Raw genomic sequence first — 15,694 nt, forward strand, 5'->3', positions numbered from 1 at the left:
ACAGTATTTTTGCCTTGAAATGCCATTACTTTTGTTTTTGTATTTGATATGTTAAATTATGCTTCTGGCATATTTTATTTAGTTCATATTTGTAGTTTTGTTTCAGTATCTTGTAGTACAATCATATCATCGGCAAATACCAGAATATTAATTTTTATTCCTCTATCAATTAGAATTCTAGGATCTACTAAAATTTTCCATTGTCGAACAATTTCGTCAGCATAAATACTCGTATTAAACAGTGTCGGTGATAAACTACACCCTTGTCTTAAGCCTATATTTGTTTCAATTTCTCGAGTTAAATGTTTTCCAGTAATTACGGTAATTCTTGAGGCATTATATAAACTCTTAATCATTCTGATAATGTGCTGTGGGTAGCCTTTAGATTGTAATATTTGAAATAGTTTTGGCCTGTCGACTTTATCAAATGATTTCACGATATCTATAAAAGCCATGTGTGTTTGTAAATTGAACTCTCGGCGCTTTTCTATTATTTGCTTCACTTCATTGATATTACGTAATTAAATACCACCGATTTAATGTTTAAGGGGAAGGACCTACAGGAATGACCAAATATGTGTAAAAATTAACACTTTTTTAATTCAGCCTAAAAATACTTCTTAGTATTGGCTTCATTTGAGCGGAATTCAAGGTCGTTAGGAAGAAAATAATTGCTTTTACGCCATTTTTAAATGTGTGTGCATTAGAAAACAATTTTTATGACTAGAGTTCCTGTTTTCGTGGAATTGTGCGCTTTTTTTTTTTGTAAGTTTATTTATACAGACTTTAACATCTTAGGTCATATCGCGTGTGGTAGGATATTTGGATATTTATTACTTCATAATCTGTTCATAACAATAACAATCATAACAATAGTTCACAGTCTAGTGATATATACTTACATACTCACTGGCTTTTAAGGAACCCGGAGGTTCATTGGCGCCCTCACATAAGTCCGCCATTGGTCCCTATCCTGAGATAGACTAATCCATTCTCTATCATCATATCCCACCTCCCTCAAGTCCATTTTAATATTATCTTCCCATCTACGTCTCGGCCTCCCTAAAGGTCTTTTTCCCTCTGGCCTCCCAACTAACACTCTATATGCATTTCTGGATTCGCCCATACGTGCTACATGCCCTGCCCATCTCAAACGTCTGGATTTAATGTTCCTAATTATGTCAGGTGAAGAATAGAATGCGTGCAGTTCTGTGTTGTGTAACTTTCTCCATTCTCCTGTAACTTCATCCCTCTTAGCCCTAAATATTTTCCTAAGCACCTTATTCTCAAACACCCTTAACCTGTGTTCCTCTCTCAAAGTGAGAGTCCAAGTTTCACAACCATAAAGAACAACCGGTAATATAACTGTTTTATAAATTCTGACTTTCAGATTTTTTGACAGCAGACTGGATGATAAAAGCTTCTCAACCGAATAATAACAGGCATTTCCCATATTTATTCTGTGTTTAATTTCCTCCCGAGTATCATTTATATGTGTTACTGTTGCTCCAAGATATTTGAACTTCTCCAAGTCTTCAAAAGATAAATTTCCAATTTTTATATTTCCATTGCGTACAATATTCTCGACACGAGACATAATCATATACTTTGTCTTTTCGGGATTTACTTCCAAATCTATCTCTTTACTTGCTTCCAGTAAAATTTCCGTTTTTCCCTCATCGTTTGTGGATTTTCTCCTAACATATTCACGTCATCTGCATAGACAAGCAGCTGATGTAACCCGTTCAATTCCAAACCCTCTCTGTCTAGTGATATATATAATTTCTAATATTTTCTTAGTTACAAAATCGGAATTCAAAAGGGATGTTAAAGTACGTTCTACCTGAAAAATTTATCTTCGGTTCAGCAACTTTTCAAGGATAAATTCGATCATATACATATTTTTAGAAGATTCCCTTGTAAGAGATTTTTTACATTTGAATTGTCACAAGAATTTAAGCCAATTTTTGCGCGGCAGTGGGCGATATGTTTGGTCAAACAGCTTTTGCCGCAAGAATAATGAGTTATTAGACTGACTAAAAGGCGCACTGAAAGCCGGGCGATTCTCGTTGCCTACAGAGGCGTCTAGTTCCTCGAAAGCAGCATGAAGATTAAATATCCTGATGAAAAATGAACCACAATATTGCGAGCCAAGGCGTAGCTGCTGCCGTACCCTCGGGGGTGCGTTACTGCTCAGACACGAGACAATTAGAGAGTACCACGAGGATCCCTTTCATCTTCATCCAGGCCCACATCCGTCAGAGCAGAAGTGATGCGTTCCTGGAACTAATCGACTCCCAGTTAAATTGATACTGCGTATCCTTCAGACGAGTGGCTGGCTAATTGTGAAAGGAGAGTGTTCATGCCTAAGTGAACCCCAGCATCGGTTTTCCGTGTCCAAATCCGGACGGACAAGAGCGACTTCTGATTGGGTTCTTTTCCTTTTCTCTTTTTTATTTTGTTCAGACTATTCCCATTTTCCTTATAATGAACCTTCAGTAAATTCTCTGTTATTCGTTAAATTAGCGGAGTATTCATGTGAGAAGTGATTAGGGGTCAAAAATCTGATTTTTTACTTTGTATTCCATTTTGATTCTGCGTACACTACTTTTACCACTTGAATATAAGTAATTGATTAACTAGCGGACTTACTCGTGTTAATTATGTAAGTTTGTGCGGCTTACAGCTGTTTCGGTGCTTATCACACCATCCTCAGAGCCTACTAGATCTCGGCGTCATCTCGAACTTCTCTGCCTGTTATGTGGGTGCATTTGATTGTTGAAAGGTGTTGAATAGTGGAATCAAATAGTGTGTGTGTACTGAAATTGATCTGTGTGTTGAGAATTTGATCTGGGTGTGTTTTAGTGTGTTTGTATATTTCGTATTGTTCTAGTGTGTTAAGTTTTTGGTTCTTGGGTTGTATGTGTAGGATTTCCATGTCTGCATTTATGTTATTGTATGTATGGTTAGCATTGGTTATGTGAACACACTACAAGGACATCTCAAAATACAAAAAACACAAACAAATAAATACGACCACACAGGTGTATACAAATTCACATATAATAGTTGCGACAAGTTCTACATTGGACAGACAGGCAGATCATTCCAAACACGCTACAAAGAACACATCAAAGCAATAACCAGAGGACACAATACATCTACATACGCCGATCACATAACCAATGCTAACCATACATACGATAACAAATGCAGACATGGAAATTCTACACATACAACCCAAGAACCAAAAACTTAGCACACTAGAACAATACGAAATATACAAACACACTAAAACACACCCCGATCAAATTTTCAACACACAGATCAATTTCAGTACACACACACTATTTGACTCCACTATTCAACACCTTTCAACAATCAAATGCACCCACATAACAGGCAGTGAAGTTCGAGATGGCGCCGAGATCTAGTAGGCTCTGAGCATGGTGTGATAAGCACCGAAACAGCTACAAGCTGTCCGCTATCAGCCAAAATAATAATAATAATAATCTTTATTATTTTAATATTATCACTAACTATTAATACAGATTTAATAATTATTTTTACTTTGTCTTTAGAAAAGGAGTACAGTCGGTGTACGAAGTTCCATCCCTACTTATCACTAAGCATTGCTTTATCTCTTTGCCTAACTGAAACAAGCAGATAATTATTGAACAAGATAACCACTCAGTTGATAAAGTGTTGATAAATAACCGATAAAATATATAAATCTACATCATTAGAGCCCGGATTTATATGTACTAAAAGTTATGAATGACACAGAGTGTAGTTGAATGGATGCAATATCAATTAGAGCGGGGATGCTCACTGTTGACTCGATTCAGTCACAAACACCACCCCTCCTTTTCTCCTACCATTTCGCAGCGCAGCCAGTGCAGTTGTTTGTAGCGAAAACTAGGAGAACATAATAAACATCATGGCAAGCCGATCTCGGCACAATTTTCATAATGAATGGGAAGTGCACTATTTTTGTGTGCAGGAAGGAGTGTATGGGATCAGATGCCTAATATGTAAGACATTAATTAAATCGTTTTCCAGTGTCAACATTAAAAGGCATTTTAGACTACATTACCGTGATTACGGAATAAGTGTTGTCTGGTAAGTGTAGTCATATTATCCGCAGTAATTCATTATCTCTGAACTTTATTAATATTATTGTGCTTTATCAGTTTACTATGACTATTACACTTTTACTACGTCACACTACTTTTGACCAATAAAACTGTACGAAAGGACGTCTTTCAACCAATCATGGCTGCTTATCGCACAATTTTATCGCGTCCCTAGCATTTGTTTAATTTTATCACTACCCTAGCATTTGTTTCTTTGTTTACCAACATTTCAAACTGCACTGGTCTGGACGTCAAAAAAAGACAGAAAATTACAAACCACTCCAGTCGATGCACAGCACTTTCAAATATGACTCGCATTGGATTCAAGAACAAGAATTAATAAAGATCACTGGTCATAGCTATGCATCTTCTCTGAAACCCTATTTACAAATACATGAAAAGCACCATTCGGAAATCCTGAATACGTTGAGGAATACATCATGTACATCATCGAGTTCCACTTCTTTTACGCACACGTCCAATATAACATCAACTGAACCACCAACCACTAAGAATTCAAATTTGAAAATTGTACTTCCAATAATTGTTTCTTTTAAAAGTATTCATGTTTATTTTTTATTTCATCATCGTTAATTAAAACGTTTCTTGTTTATTTCATCATCCCTAATTAAAACTTTTCTAACACTTGTTTATATTATTTAGGTTCTGTTTGTTATAGCTTCTGCTATATGATATTATGGATAGTCACGTATCAGAGATTGTTTAATACTAAGATTTATTAAAAATCATCTGTCAAGTGACGTTGATTGCTGGGATCCGGATGATTGAAGTGGAATGCAAATCTTTGAATAAAAATGAAACTGAATCAACAAAGCCTTCTTGACTAGTAACCTCCACAGAGTTCAATGAAGATTCCATAGTTGGCACAGCTGATAACAAGAAAACAGCTAATCATAACGCACTACTGCCATCTAGCGAAATGTTGAGATGGTACAATAATACATTTGAAGACAGTTGTATTTTCGTCAGTCAATTAATATTTTATTGTATTGGAGCACTTCGTTACTTCTAATCTTTATATATTTTCTTCTAATCGTGTAATAGTTAATTAAATCCCACTCGAGTTTTGATTTTCTCTAGACAAATCAAAACCTCTAGTGAGATTACCTTTGATAATTAATATATTCCGGAATGCTGTTGTTTTTGCTACTGCTGTTGTTAATGTTATGTCGTAAATCGAACAGTGATGACTTAGTGGTGATAATAATCGCTATAAATGTACTTAAAATACGATAATAATAACAATAATAATAATAATAATAATAATAATAATAATAATAATAATTTTCTTTAGGAGAAGCGAGACAGCGAAGCTAGAAGATCTGAAATCTGAGAATTCTGACATCTGTTCTGATACAGTACCGATAGAAAACATTGCCAGAGCTAGTTATCTGATATCGGAGCTAATTGCCAAAGATATGAAACCGTTGTCTGAGGTGCAAGTTCAGTGAAAGAAATTTGTCCCGAAAAATAAGTCATATGAAAATAAATGTCTCTCTCGATGTACTGTCACAAGGAGAGTAGAAGAAATGGGAGGCGATATTGAAAAACCAACTACGAAATAAATTGAAAACATTTTCATCTTGTTTGTCTTCTCCGTCTTTCCTTATCAACATATGAACCTAACATTAAGAAACTTATAAATATGAAAAAGTGGCGTCTATGTTTTTATTTTATTTTATTGGGTTATCTTACGACGCTGTATCAACATCTAGGTTATTTAGCGTCTGAATGAAATGAAGGTGATGATGCCGGTGAAATGAGTCCGGGGTCCAGCACCGAAAGTTACCCAGCATTTGCTCGTATTGGGTTGAGGGAAAACCCCGGAAAAAACCTCAACCAGGTAACTTGTCCCGACCGGGATTCGAACCCGGGCCACCTGGTTTCGCGGCCAGACGCGCTGACCGTTACTCCACAGGTGTGGACCGGCGTCTCTGTTCCAATGAGTATCAGGAAGATTAATTTATTTTGTAAACAGATTTAACTTTTACAATTTGAAACAGTTGATTACGAGAAAAAAAAACAGGTCATTTTTGTTATATAGGCTTACCTTGTTACCTAACTGGGACATCAACTGTTCGAGTTTGAAAGATTAAAACTATTATTTGTTGTCTTGAAGTTATTTATACTTATGTTCCTTAAAAGAAAAAATTGTGCATGTTAAACCTATAGCCAAAGTTCCGCCACTGAAGCTACGTTGTCCCGTTCAAGTAGTAAGTGGTTGCTTTGGTACCTACGTATAAGAGGGTTGGGGGCACTAGGTACTTCCCCTACCGTTTGCTTGTGAGCATGCCTGAATTAGAGTTTTTTAAATCTGGTTCACAAGACTTCGAAATGTAATAAAGAGAACTTAATAACAAAGGGCCAGACAACGCCTCTTGTAAACCGCGTGCTGATTTGTAAGTTGCAGGTAGGAGGATTAAAGTCGGAATCAAGAAAATATTGAAAGACAGGAACGGCATCGGAAAGGAATGGGGGCATGGCTTGTTAGTTTATAAACTATACCAAATAACAATATTAACTTTTAGAACATATAAATTCGGGCTCTATACGTAACATATCGGCGTTGTTCCGGCAATAACTCCTATGTAACATATTTATCGGTTTTCATATATTTTTTTAATAACTTAAATAGTGATACAGCAAATAATAAAATCTCCTAATTGTAATTATATTTCTTTCTTTCGAAAATGTAAGAATTCACAATCTCCTATGCACTATTGCCATAGAAGAATAAATGTGTTTTTTTTTTTTCCTACTGAAAAATTTCATATTTTGCACATAGGAGTAATTGCAGGAACAACGACGATATATTTTCTTGCTGGATATGAAGTCGCTAGGTTTGTAGCCAGACATAGTATAATTTTAGCCACAAGTATGGATAACCATTGTTAAGAGGTCAGGTAAAAAAAAAATTTAGCCTTTAATTCATTAAATTAAGCTTACAGCTTACAGGCCGCTGAGCAGCTCCAATACATTTTTAGATTTTAAAGTAAATTTATCGCTGAGGAAAACCGGGTAATTGCAACAGTTCAGGTGAACAGGTCTTGGGTTTCGAATCAATGACCTTCCTAATACGTGATCAGGGAACTAAATATCCTTCGTTGAGAAGAAAAGAGTTTTACGCTAAAGTAACTGCTCAAATAAACAAAAGCGAAGGAAGACATGCGCAATGCAACGAATTGTGTTTGGTTTCAAAGAAAGTCTGCATGTTATTCGATCGGTTCCGAGCTACGGATATAAAACAAAATAAAGAGTGCGTGAGACGTGTGACGTATGGGCTCGGAGGTCGGAGAGCGTGGCCGCAGCGATCATGCATCTAGGCTCCGTCACCACGGGCCCGGCCTTCAAGCCCATGCCTGTGCGCTTCCTGTCTTCGGGTTAGAGGTGGAAGGTGAAGTTCACCTCCCATGTCTGTGCGCAGGTTCTCAGGCCCGGCGTACGTTGAAATTGATGGCAACGATCCTGCCCTTACCAGCTAATAAAATTGTATTGACAAATATTCACGAATCAGAAAATTAAGGGGTTAGAAATTTTATTAGCCTGTCTGAGTGGTCTATCACATTTACTATACGTATGATAACCAGTAAATGTGAATCTACTATTAAATGCAGCAGCCCGTATTTCGCTCTGTATCTCATCAAATTAAAAAAAAATCCATTTGAAAATATTGACGGATTAAGAAGACATATATGATTTTTAAAACTTCTACAATTTTCATCCAAAATTGGTGAAATTTTAACTACATAAACAGGATTAAAATACTATCATCTGTGCAAAATTTAGTATCATTAGGGCTAATAGTTTTTTAAATTATATTTTTAAATATATTTTATATAGACATCACTAAAAAGGCTTGTGTCAAAGTTTTCAAAAGTTTAGCTCATATTTGCTCAAAAGCTTGAAAATAGTCATGGGAATAAACATTAATTGAACTTCTTGAGCTCAGTCTAAATAGAGTCTGACAATAAATTTTTAAATTTCATGAATTTATCATTACAGCATATTTTAATCTAATTGTGATATGAATATGTCTTGAAGGAACTTAATATTAATATTTCACAAAAATGCGAATTAAATTTTATTTATTAATATTTAATTGACCTCTGTGGGACGTTTCAGACCAATCTGACAACTGTTGTGCAGAGAGCTTTTTTTTATTCAATAAATGGTTTAAAATTGTAAAGATGTGAAAACAGCAGTAAAAAAGTATTTCTGTCAACTCATTCAAGCGCGGTATGTTAAGCCAGATCTGATTATATGGATAGATACTTTAAATCAGTCTCAAATATAATTACGATCATAAAAACAAAAACATAGATTTTCTTAATTTTTCAGCATTATTTCACTATAGTGTCCCCTTAAGAAAATCTAATTAACATAGCCTGTAAATTTTGATATTATAGTGAACATATAAAAATGTTAATACAATTTTTAAAACATGTTGTGAAAATGGAAGGACTTGAATGATTTTTTTTTTCGCAAAGCCTACAGACATCATTTAATTTTGGTAACTAAAATAATTTTCCCAAGTTAATCTGAAAAGGAGATATGATTTTTTTATATATAGGCCTACATTTGACAAATTAATATAGCCTAATTAATGTAATGTAGCGACCGACCGTCAACGGGACTTGTGTTCGTTATAATGTTAAAACTTCTCTTAAACCCACTCCGTATCCCATCAACATTAATACGTAGATACTGCAGTTTCTTGGTGAGAGTGGATTTACCAGAACGTGCTAGCAAACTTCTGGGGTCAGTTTCATAAAAGTTTACTATAGCAGAGATCTTGTCTCTTAATTCATTCTTTCGATACGATCATGCCATTGTTTTTTTTTTTTCAATCCTTTCGTTTATGTTAAAGATACTTAGATGTTCTCTTGTACTGTATACGCATTTATGTACTTATCTAACAGAGTGAATCGGCTACTCAACATTTCATCTGTTAATTCTAGTTTTCTTTTATTGGCTCTATTTATAGTATTCTGTTAGTATTCTGTTCTTTAACTTTTTGTTAAATTTTAACTGCTTGTATACTTTGTGATCTGGTAGAGAGTAAGAGAAGGCCCTAGGGCCTAAACTCTGCCAGTATAAATAAAGAATTATTATTATTATTATTACTATTATTATTATTATTATTATTATTATTATTATTATTATTATTATTATTATTATTATTATTATGTGTATGGGTTCAAATCCCTACGGAAGATGGTTATAATATTTTAATAGGCAATCATTTTTCACCGGATATTGATCCTAAAATTTTAAAATCCTATCTTAATTTTCTTGAATTCAATCTAGACTCACACAATTACAGAATATTAATGCTCGGTGACTACAATGCTCCTGGTATGGATTGGACATCTGGTTGTTGTCATAATGATATACATTATTATGCCAAAATCAAATCACATGAGTTATTTTCATCCTTAAGTTATATCAGCTTGCAACAAATTAACTCTACAGTTAATAACAGGAACCTACTTGACTTAGTTTTTACAAATGTTTCTGAGAGTGAAGTCAAACTGGCCTCGCATTCTCTAGTCTTACAAGATAAATATCATCCTCCCCTCTTAATAAATCTTGAAGTTAATCTATCTTACTCTAATCGAAGTCAACAAAGTTGTTTTCATAACTATGCTCAAGGTGATTACTTGAATCTTTATACTAATCTATACAACTGTGACTGGAATTGCGTGTACCAAGCAAATGATGTAAATGTAGCAACTAATTCATTATGTTTGATTGTTAAAAATGCCATATCTCAGTCAATTCCAGTCACAATAACTAAAAGGTCTAAATATCCTGAATGGTTTTCAAACAGCTTACGTCAACTTATCAGAAGAAAAGATAAGGCGCATAAAAAATATAAAAGATTCAAAACTGATGTCTATTACCAAATTTTCTCTAATTATAGAAAACTAGTTAAATCTAAAATCAAAACTGATAAATTAATTTGGCTTAAAAAAATCGATGAAAATTTAAAAAATGAACCTAAGAAATTTTGGAAGTATGTTGAATCATTTCGTAAAACTGATAACCACCCATATGAATTAATTGTTAAAGATAAACACCTCACTGATGAAAAAGATATTGTCAATGCATTTGCTAACCATTTCAATTCAGTTCAGAAAAAGCTTAATCTTAAGGCACAAAACAATAATAACAATTGTACAGACTGTCTATCTATACCTATAGTAACACATGATGATGTAAGGAAATCAATTAAAAAATTAAAGCCGACTAAATCAACGGGCACTGATGGTATTCCAAATTTTATAATTAAAGAGTGTTCAGAAATTCTTACACCTTTATTAGTTCACATATTTAACTTTAGTTTGAAATCTGGGGTATTTCCTTCATACTGGAAACAAGCAGCAGTTATTCCGGTCTTTAAAAATGGCAAAAGGAATGTAGTTAGTAACTACATACCTATCTCTATTTTAAATAATTTCTCTAAAATTTTTGAAACTATAATTCACAAACATATTTCATTTTTTGTTAAAAATAAATTAAATTCTGCACAACACGGATTTACAAAATCCAAATCTACTACAACTAACTTAGTCTCTTATTTGAATCAGATTGTACCAGTTGTTGAATCCCAGGGCCAAACAGATGCAATATATTTTGATTTCAGTAAGGCGTTTGATATAGTTCCACACTCTATACTATTGTCTAAATTAAATAATATAGGATTATCGGTAAGCCACGTAAACTGGTTTGAAAATTATTTACACGATAGACAATCTTGTGTACGAATTTCGAATAGTCTCTCTGATCCATTTAATATTATTTGTGGTGTGCCCCAGGGCTCAACGTTAGGACCTCTTCTATTTTTAATCTTCATTGACGACATTTGCAAAAGAATAAGTTCTGACTATCTGTTATTCGCTGATGATCTTAAAATTTTTCGAAAAATCAATAGTGTTGCCGACTGTCAATTTCTTCAGGGTGACATTAATTCAATTACCAAATGGTCAGTTGATAACGGGATGATGATTAATGAATCCAAAACTTACGTAATATCATTTTCAAGGAAAACCTCTACACTAAAATATAACTATCACCTAAAAAATTTATTAATTAACAGAAAAGATTGTATTAGAGACCTTGATGTATTAATTGACAATAAATTATATTTTCACAATCACATTGATTATATTTATAATCATGCAATAAGAATGTTAGGAATAATTCGGTCAATTACTTATTCTTTTTCAACACCTGACTCTCTTTTAATACTATACTATACATTAATGAGATCGAAACTCGAATATGCATCTGTAATTTGGAACTCTATTACTAATTCTGATTCGGCTAAACTTGAAAATATTCAAAGGAAATTTATTTCATTATGTTCTTACCGATTCCTGCCTAATAGCTCTGAGTATAACTATGATCAAAAATGTGAGCACTTTAAATGTCGAAGCCTGTATGCCAGACGTCATGATCTCGATTACTTATTCTTATGCAAGGTCCTTAAAGGTGACATTAATTGTCAATCTTTCTTAAATAGTGTCAGCCTTCGTATTCCTATGAAGGACATGAGACATCACAAACTCTTCTATATTAGAAATTATAAATCTTCCTCGCCGGTCTCCAGATGTATTAAACATGCTAACTTACATGTAGGCGATTTCGATCCATTCAATGTATAGAAGTATTAGGACATGGCACTGTCTTTGCTAATATTAATTGCATTATCTTTCTACACATTTTGGTAATACTTTTGTATGAATCAACTCTTTTCCTAAAATATAATTGTATTAATCCTTGTAAACTAATCATGGTAAACCTTGTTCTTTTTTGTTGTTATCTCTATTATGTAATGTGTACCATAGTTGTTCTTTTTTTTCTTGCATTATTTGTATCACTGTGCTGGACTTTTATTGGCCTATGGCTGTTGTCCAGCACATAAATATCAATAAATAAATAAAATAAATAAAATTATTCAATTTTCACAAATGTAGAAGAGCATAGTAACAACTAGCACTTTATAAAATTTTAGTTGAGTTTCTTTTCGGATTTTATGCAGTACTGTTCTTCTAATTGATCTGCAGATCATTTTTTAGTTTATCATCCAAATCTGCATTAGTATTATTTACTTAATTTACAAGACTGGCTTCAAATGAAATATTATACAATAGGCCTACAGTATATGTAGTACTAGTCCCGCGCCGTACGTGGTGGTCTAAGGCATCCTGCCTATGACTCGCGTTACGAAATACTCACTGGTTCAATTCCTCATGGTGGAAGAAATTTTCTCATGAAATTTCAGCCAGTGTATGCGACCGATGCCCACCCAGCATCGTGATGCACTTGGGGGGCTACGATAGGTAGCGAAATCCGGTTGCGAAAGCCAGCTATAACGGCTGGGGGGACCATCGTGCTAACCACACGATACCGCCATTCTAGTTGGATGATCATTTACCTGTGCTTCGGCATGTGAACGTGAGGCCAGCAATCGGCTCGTCGGTCTGGGCCTTTCAAGGCCTGTAGCGCCACGGATTATTATATGGTATAATATAATATATAAATAATATATAATTATACTACTATTAGCTAATAACAAGTAACAACTTAAATGCGAGTATTATAACTTTATAGTACCGGTACGGTACTTGGTCTAAAAAAATTAAAATGTGTCACTTTTCTACCACTTGATCGTTTAAAATTATCTTACATTTCGTATTATTTGTTCCTGGGGATGTTATAACTGAAGATTTTTATTAAAAACTTTAAGATTATAAGGGTCCGAGGTTCGATTTCCGGGATGGCATTATTTTTGTAGCCTAATTGATGTGTTGCGGTCCTCACACTAAAGGGACACATTGGATGTTCACTTGGGACTATAAGAGACTCGTTTGGATCGCTGATTGGATCACAATCATGAATAATTTGTTTTCATTAAGGCCACATGGATTTTAATGGTCTCTTTACCCTACGCGAAGAGTTTTAATCTTCTCTAACCGACACTGAATATGCTCTGCAGTTGAATAAATAAATTTATAGATTATTCGTGGCTTCTGCCAAAACAATGAAAAATATGTAAGCCTACCTACTGTAGGCTACATACACCTGGAAGATCAAAATGTTATGTCAATCTACATTAAGGACATAAATCAAAACACATTGTCATACTTCAAGGCACCATCTACTTACAAAATGGTCGTAGTTGAACTGGAGTGTGTTCCTATTCTGTTGTTAGAATTATTGCAATATTTGCGTGTAGGAAGCATAGGTGCTAGCGGATTCGTTCACTTACTGCTTATCGACAGAAAAGTTTCGCGTGAGGAAAACCCAGAAACGTCGTTTGTTTTGTAAAATGTCAGTAAATCAGTAAATATTTTGGACAAACTGAGTTTTGTTCATAAACTTATGTCAAAGAAAGGTCAGTATCAACAATAAGTTAAAGAACTTTAGCCGTGAATTACGTAAAATATGTTAGTGACTAGTAATTAAAATTTTTTATAATTATCTTTCTCGTTTTTGTCTTCAATTGCAAGTTTATTCCAGTCCGAAAACGGAGATTCACTAACTTCGCTTCATAAATTAGCTTTTGCAATACGGCTACTGTATTCTTTCAATTTAACATCATAAAACGCTGGCTGAAAACTACTTCACAAAATTAGTTTTTCTATATCATACTTGGTGTCACAAAATACAATTACCTCCCCATTCTCGGTATTGCTGCAGGCAGTGACGTGTGGCGTCAAAAGCGTTTGCACTTTTGACTTCAGCGTTAATAAAGGCTTTTCGATGATGCTGAGAGGACGCAACGCTGTGATAACGTTCTGTGCGGCAGAAAAAACTCGTGTGGTTTGGCACATTTTATTGTCATGCTTTCTACTTATCACAGCCCTTGTCAATGTCACTATCACAGCGTGCAGAAAGGCCGTTAACGAATAAGTATGTATATGAATAAATGAATGTATTAATAAATTATTAAATAAATATTTAACATATAAATAAATGAGAGTCAATAAATAAATCTGCATTGAAATGAATAAATTAAAGAACAATAGCACGAGTGATTGAACAATTAAAGTAATTAATAAAATATTGAATAAATAAACGTATTAATGTATTAACGAATACATATGTGAGAGAGTAATTGATAAAGAAGTAAATGCATAAGCGAATGAATAATGCTGATGGAATAAGTAAGTACTCTAAATCCTCACTAAGACGAGATGGTCCTTCCTCGAAGTATACCTTTGATGATAGTAAGTGAAGAAAGCATGGATAAGATTACTTCAAGTCATGGATGAGCATATTATTTCACAACCACGAAGGCGGCAACTTGACTGCCAGACAGATACCATGGGTAAATATATAATAGGATGCGAAACTTATTGGGTTTCCCGTAACACATGCTAGAGGCGCTAATGTAGAAATTGATCTTGCTGCCACCTGTTGGGAGGAGGAGAACTTATTACATCTAGCAGCGCACCAAGTAGCGAAAATAAAAACTAATTACTCCATGCATTTAGCAGCGCACCTGGTGACGAAAATGTTAAACTATGCAGAAAGTATTCCCTTCCTCCCACCCTCATCCCTAATCTCAAACTAGCCCAATTTAAAATAAAACATTTACATTTTTATTCCTCACAGCATCTTTCACTGAAAATTCTTACCGAAGCCAACAGGAAGATAAAAGAGACGATCTATTTTACACTACCCAATTAAAATATAACCAGACAGAGACAAAAAATAAAGCAAAAGGTTAGATAATTTGGGTTGTATTCTTTGGGCATTTAGTGTACAGCGCAATGGAAAAGTCTGCAAAAACTACTTAGATAGTTCAATTTATTATATTAATATTACTTTACAATACATTCAACAGCACTATTTTTATTTATTTATTTTTTCCATAAACATCACTTTTTAACATTCACTGCTTATACATACACGTAGTATGACTTTATGTCCACTTATTAGCAAGTTTCTGGCTGCCATCTTATCTTCTCGAGCAACGGACAAATAGAGAACTCTCGGTAACGTATCCAACACGTAGTTCTAATATTCACCACCTATGACGTCGGGCGCTGATCATCTTATTTGAGCCCCCTGCCGTCAGATGGTGCTGGCTGCAGTTTCGCATCTATTATATATTTATCCATGCAGATGCGCTCTCACGCGCCGGTTACGGAGAAAGAGTGTTATCGGCGATCCGACTTAAGTGACGCAAAATAAGTTCTACAAACGGTAGATTTGTGTTCTAATAATTAAAAAGTGAAGTATATTATCCTTTTATCATTTGCAGCGCACCAGACTCATATTTTCACATCATGAAGGAGCTCTTCGTGAAGTAGGATTAGTTTTTCGAAGCTCCAATACCTATTGTACTGGGTATTTATGTATGCACGGAAATAAAACAAAGTTTCACCCGAAAACAGAATGAGATTACGGTCAATTTCGCCGTCATGTACTCTATTTATAATTCATCAAAAAAATCCACGTGTAATTACGTGGTCAAAACCGGTTCGTGGTTTTTACATCGCTGTAAATTTGTCTGGTTTTAAGTG

The sequence above is a fragment of the Periplaneta americana genome, chromosome 9 (assembly GCF_040183065.1).
Source record: "Periplaneta americana isolate PAMFEO1 chromosome 9, P.americana_PAMFEO1_priV1, whole genome shotgun sequence".
Lineage (NCBI taxonomy): Eukaryota > Metazoa > Arthropoda > Insecta > Blattodea > Blattidae > Periplaneta > Periplaneta americana.